Source organism: Bos taurus, chromosome 14, assembly GCF_002263795.3.
Source record: "Bos taurus isolate L1 Dominette 01449 registration number 42190680 breed Hereford chromosome 14, ARS-UCD2.0, whole genome shotgun sequence".
Taxonomy (NCBI): Eukaryota; Metazoa; Chordata; class Mammalia; order Artiodactyla; family Bovidae; genus Bos; species Bos taurus.
The window spans coordinates 42,988,152-42,993,718 of record NC_037341.1 but is presented as its reverse complement, the minus strand read 5'-3'; positions in this window follow the sequence as shown (position 1 = coordinate 42,993,718).

The window sequence follows — 5,567 nt, the reverse complement described above, 5'->3', positions numbered from 1 at the left end:
CTTGGACTGAGGATTTGTTATTTGGGGTCACTGCCAAGGCAGCAGACAAGCCGTGGAAAGGATATATCGCAGATAAGGATGTGAGTGGAGTGACAAGACCACAGGCAGGCAGTCTTGACAGCCCAGTCAATGGAAGACCCACAGGTTAGGGAAAACCAGAACAGAGGGCTGCTTCCGGATGTATTATGGTGGCACACACTCTGGATCTACCCTGTGACACGGCAAGGAAATTCTTGCTGCGCCCGCCATAGACTCATCCTTCCACATTTCTTTTTCTTACTTTGTTTTCAGGCCTATTCCAATGAACCAAAGGATTTTGGAAATAAAAGCTTTGCAGTAACCCAAGCGAGACTTCCATGGTGTCCTGAACGAGATCATTATTGGCAATGGGGATGGAGAGAAGTGTGTGAGTTTTGAAATATTTAGGGAGAACAGACTGGACTTGATGATTGTTTGGATCTGTAAAATATATCAGTAAGGATGATGATTTCCACTGCATATAATTGACATCTTTCCTTGTTTTTATTTTTTCTAATTCTACAGATATTTACTGAACTTACATTGTTTGTTTGGCATTGAGCTGGGCACCAGGAATAGATAGCAGAAAATAGTCTTACGTAAGTTTGGGGGAAAAGGACAGAAAATTTTTCAGCCCAAGCCTGACAATCACAAAGTGAAAGTGAAAGTGTCAGTTGTCAGTTGTGTCTGACTCTTCGCGACCCCATGGACTATATCCCAGTGGGCTCCCCTGTACATGGAATTCTCCAGGCAAGAATACTGGAGTGGGTAGCCATTCCCTTCTCCAGGGGACCTTCCAGACCCAGGGATTGAACCCAGGTCTCCTGCATTACAGGCAGATTCTTTACCATCTGAGCCACCAGGGAAGCCCCTTGAAAATCACAAAGAACACTGGTAAAAACAAAGGAAATGTATTTTCTCAAATAAGAGAAGACTGAAGGTTAGGATTCACTTTAGGGTTTGTGAATTCAATAGCCCAACATTCTTTGTCTTTCCACCTTGCCATCCACAGCATTGGCTTCATCCCGAGGCTGGTTTCCATTCACGTCAAGAGACGACTATCCCTAGGGATATGTTTTTGTTCACATGGGATGAAGGTGGGGTAGGTGTGGGGGTATTGGCTTCTCTTTCTGACAAGTTCAAAACAAGTCTTTTCTCAGGCTTCTTTGGCCTAGATTGCCTTAGACCTGCCCTCCCTGAACCCATCAATCACTAGCATGGGACATGAGATTACTGCCATGGACTTAGCATCATAAGAGGGGGTTGGGGAAGGGGGCAGGTGGAACGGGTGTTGGGAAGCCAATCGCAATGTCCACTAGCTTAGGTAACTAGGTCATGATGGTGCCCTTCACTGGTTTAGAAATTTGCAAAGGAGAATTGGTCTGGGGAGAAGAGAAGCTTATTTTCGAACTTGCATCCTGATGTTTGTTTCCATTTAATAAGAGTCCAGAGGATACTGAGGTCACTGGGGAATTTCTGAGGACACATTCTAGTTAAGAAGAGGATGAACCCAAGAAGCTATACACTCTTCTAGGAGTTTCTTCCATTGCCAAAACAGATGCTATCCTAGCTGTGTTAAGGATGACTCTGCCACACTATGGCAAAACCACGTGTGAACATTTTTCTACTTCCAAAGGAGTCCTCAGTTAATTTCTCCTTATTAAATCACCTCAGCATCATGCTTCAAGCTCAGATGAGACTGTGTATGAGTAAGGTGTATGACATTTGTTGTCACTTGGTAATTTTAGGTTTGCTGATGTAACCGTTTTTAAAAAATATTAATATTTATTTATGGCTGCATCATGTCTTCATTGTGGTATGCCAGCTTTTCTCTAGTTTGGGGATGTGGGCTTAGTTGCAGTATGTAGGATCTTAGTTCCCTGACCAGGAATCGAAACTGAGTCTCATGCATTGGAAGGCAGATTCTTAACCACTGGACCACCAGGAAGTCCCAGTGGATGCAATCTTGAATGGGCTTTTTCACTTCCCTAAAGCTACTTTTGTGATCATTCTGATGCCATGAGGAGATGGGAGTGTACGAAGACATATTGCTCCAAATGCAAGGTCTAGCCTGTGTTGTGTATGGAATTCACAAGTAACAAGTAAGGAGATCTCGGGAAGCAGTATACTGTAGGGATTAGGAATGTAGATGGTAAACTCAGATTGTCTGGCTTCAAGTCTCAGCTCTACCACTACAAGTTGTGTGACCTCAAGCCAAGCTTACTCTGTGCCTCAGTGTTTTCATCTGCAAAGTGGGTTTGATTCTGATGATAGTAATCGAATCTGTCTCACAGACTGGTTAGCAAGTTCATTATACACGAAATGCTTACTAAAGCACCTGGCACACAGGATGCACTGTTTACTCGCATGTGTGTTCGTCACTCAGTCGTGTCTGACTCTTTGCCACCCCGTCGACTGTAGTCCACCAGACTCCTCTGTCCACGGGATTCTCCAGGTAAGAATACTGGAGTGGGTTGCCATTCCCTTCTCCAGGGGATCTTCCCAACCCAGGGATTGAACCTGGCTCTCCTGCATTGCAGACAGATTCTTTACCATCTGAGGCACCAGGAAAGCTGTTTTACTTGCTTGGTGGTTGATTAATTTCTAAAAAGAAATTCTTTTAAAAATTGTATAACTTTTTTCCATTGGTCAACATATTCTAAACCAAATTGTACACCCAGGTTTTGATTAGAATCTTTCTCTGTAACACAGCCTGTGTAACTTGAGATGAAATCAAAAGCCCATCCCGTCTGACCTTCGGGCAGGTCAACACCAGGCTGTGGTCTCAGGGGCTTCTCAGGACTTGGCTTCGTCTCAGCCACAGGTGGTCTATTACCGTATTTAACCAATTACATCCTATTAAAGGGAAGGCCTTAATTTGCCTTTCAAGCACTTATAATCAGCTAAACTGTTTGACATCACTTCCTGAGGCTAAGATCTCCTGCTTCCTCTTTCCCACAGAAGAGCAGCAAAAAGAAGCATATTCATAGGAAGGAGTTTTCAAAGTCTTTCTAAGTTTTTCCTGGAAGATGATTTCGCCTTCCCTTTGGCTTTTAATGCATTTATAAATCACTTATGTAACAACCTGCTGCAGCTTTGAACTAAATGCAAATCACCAAATGACTGGAAGAACTTTTTGTAAAAAAAATTTATATAGGTTAATTTTTCCATTAAAAGTAATATATGCTTAATATGGAAATTTGGAAAATGTAGAAAAGTACATGGGAAAAAATCACCTATGAGCCCAACCAGAAATATCTACTATAACATACGAATATATTTTCTTCCAGGTTTTTATTCTGTATACAGATTGTGTTTAATATAGTTGTGATCAAAGTATCAACATGAATATAGTTGTGTCTTGAATTATATTTCTCTTTAAAATTTTTCTCCACATTGCTATAAATTCTAAACATTTATAACAATTGTATGTTATTTTACTACATTTGTTTTTCTATTATTGAACATTGAGTTTAAAAATTAAATCTATTATCTTCAATCAGTCCCCCCCCCACCCCCCCCCCCCCACCAGCCCCAACACATTTGGTTTGTTATTTGGAGTTGATCTGAGGCAGTGGACTATGTAGATCAAAGGGCCTAAACATTTTTCAGGTTCTTGATTCATATTGTCTGTTCTGAAATGTCTGTCCTAACTAACCTTCCCATCAATAATGGGTGAGAGCATCTTAGCCAAAGGTCAAATTTCATCCTTGTATTGTCCAGAGGGTGATGGTAGGGTTCTTACCTCCTCTCCAAAGACTGCTCCAAAAGCCACTGCCTTTTTAAATTACAGTGATAAAATTTACCATCTTAACCATTTTTAAATGTACTGCTCGGCAGTGGTAAATATATCCACATTGTTGCCTAATGGATCTCTAGTCTTTTTTTCAAACCTCAAACTGTGTAACCATTAAAACGTCTCTCTTTTTCCCTTGCCTCATCCTCTGGCAACTGTCATCCACTTTCTGTTTGTATGAATTTGATTATTTTTGAAAATACATTTTATTACTTATTTGTTTAGCTGCTCCAGGTCTTAGTTGTGGCATGCAGGATCTTTCAGTTGCAGCATGTGAGATCTAGTTCTACCAGGGATCAAACCCTGCCTCCCCCCTCCCCACCCCCATCATCCCCTGCTTCCCCCTTCTCCTGCATTGAGAGCACAGAGTGTTAGCCACTGCACCACCAGGGAAGTTCCGAATTTCTGAATTTGATTCCTTTAGAGATCTCATTTAAGTGGGATCATTCAGTCTTCCCGAGTCCCTTTTGGAGCAGCATATGGAGAAATTCCTTGCAGAGGGGCAGTCACTCAGAATGTGACCTTCCTGTCCCTTATTGCTATCTCTCCCACCTCAGGCCCACCTTATCCCAATTAAGTTCCATGTCAGAGCCATATACACACCTGCCTCTTGGGTATCACTACTTGGATGCCCCACAGTCACTGACAACATGGCCCCAACTCAACCCATCATATCATTCCATTTCAAGCCTGTTCTTTGTTCTCCAAGTTGCCTGTCCCAGTGAATCCCACCATCACTCTTCCAGGTGAAGACAGAAGCCTGGAGTTATCCCAGACTCTTTCTAGCAGTTTACTGCTGCTGCTAAGCTGCTGCTGCTGCTGCTAAGTGCCTAAGTACTAATGTTTGGTCCCCATGTTCTTTCGGTTTCACCTTCCAAATAGCTCTTGAATCTGGACCATTTCCCCATCTGGTTCCTCATTGCAGTCTCTTACTTAGCTCTCAGCCTCCACTCCCTGCCTCCAATCTGAGCCCCTTCAATCCATTCTCCGAGCAACTACCTGAGTTATCTTTCTAAATGACATATGTGATGATCTTCATCTTTTCCTTAAATCTTTTTGCATTTAGGATAAAGTCTGAATGCCTCAACAAGACTTTTTATGATCTTCCCCTCCATCCCTGTGTTATACAGTTGTGGGATGCAGGACACGGGTTTGCAAAGCACCTCATACTCCATCAAGATCTATAGGCCTTTTGAACCTCCTGTTACCTGTTTCCAGAATGCCCTTTTCCCCTTCCTCCCTTGACCACTTGTTATTTGTCTTTGAAATGTCAGATGAATCATTCCTTCTCTAGGAAGTCTTCCCAATCCCCCTGCTGGGCTCTGGCGCCCCTCCTCTGGCCCTCACAGTTCCCAATGCAGACCTCCACTTCTGAGTCACTCTTTAATTATCGGTTTACATACTTATCTGTCTCCTCAACTAGATTTATAAGTGACTTAAAGACAGGTTCTGGGTGTTTCATCTCTCCATCTCCGCCTCCCGCCAAGTGCCTGGCAACAGGAGATGCTCGAAACATCCTTGCTGGATGAATGAAGTCACCCTTGATCTTCCCCCACGGCTCTGCTGCTTTCCAAGGCAAGGGCAGAACCTTCTTCCTTTTGCTACAGCATACATGGCTATGCGATGAGTTCTTATGAAAGCCAGCTTTCCTCTTATTTATAGAGAAGTATGGATAATCTTGTATCTTCAGGGTGGGAACTTCATTGTGAGAATGGAAACGTTACTAATCATAACCCAACAAAAAGCCAAAGAA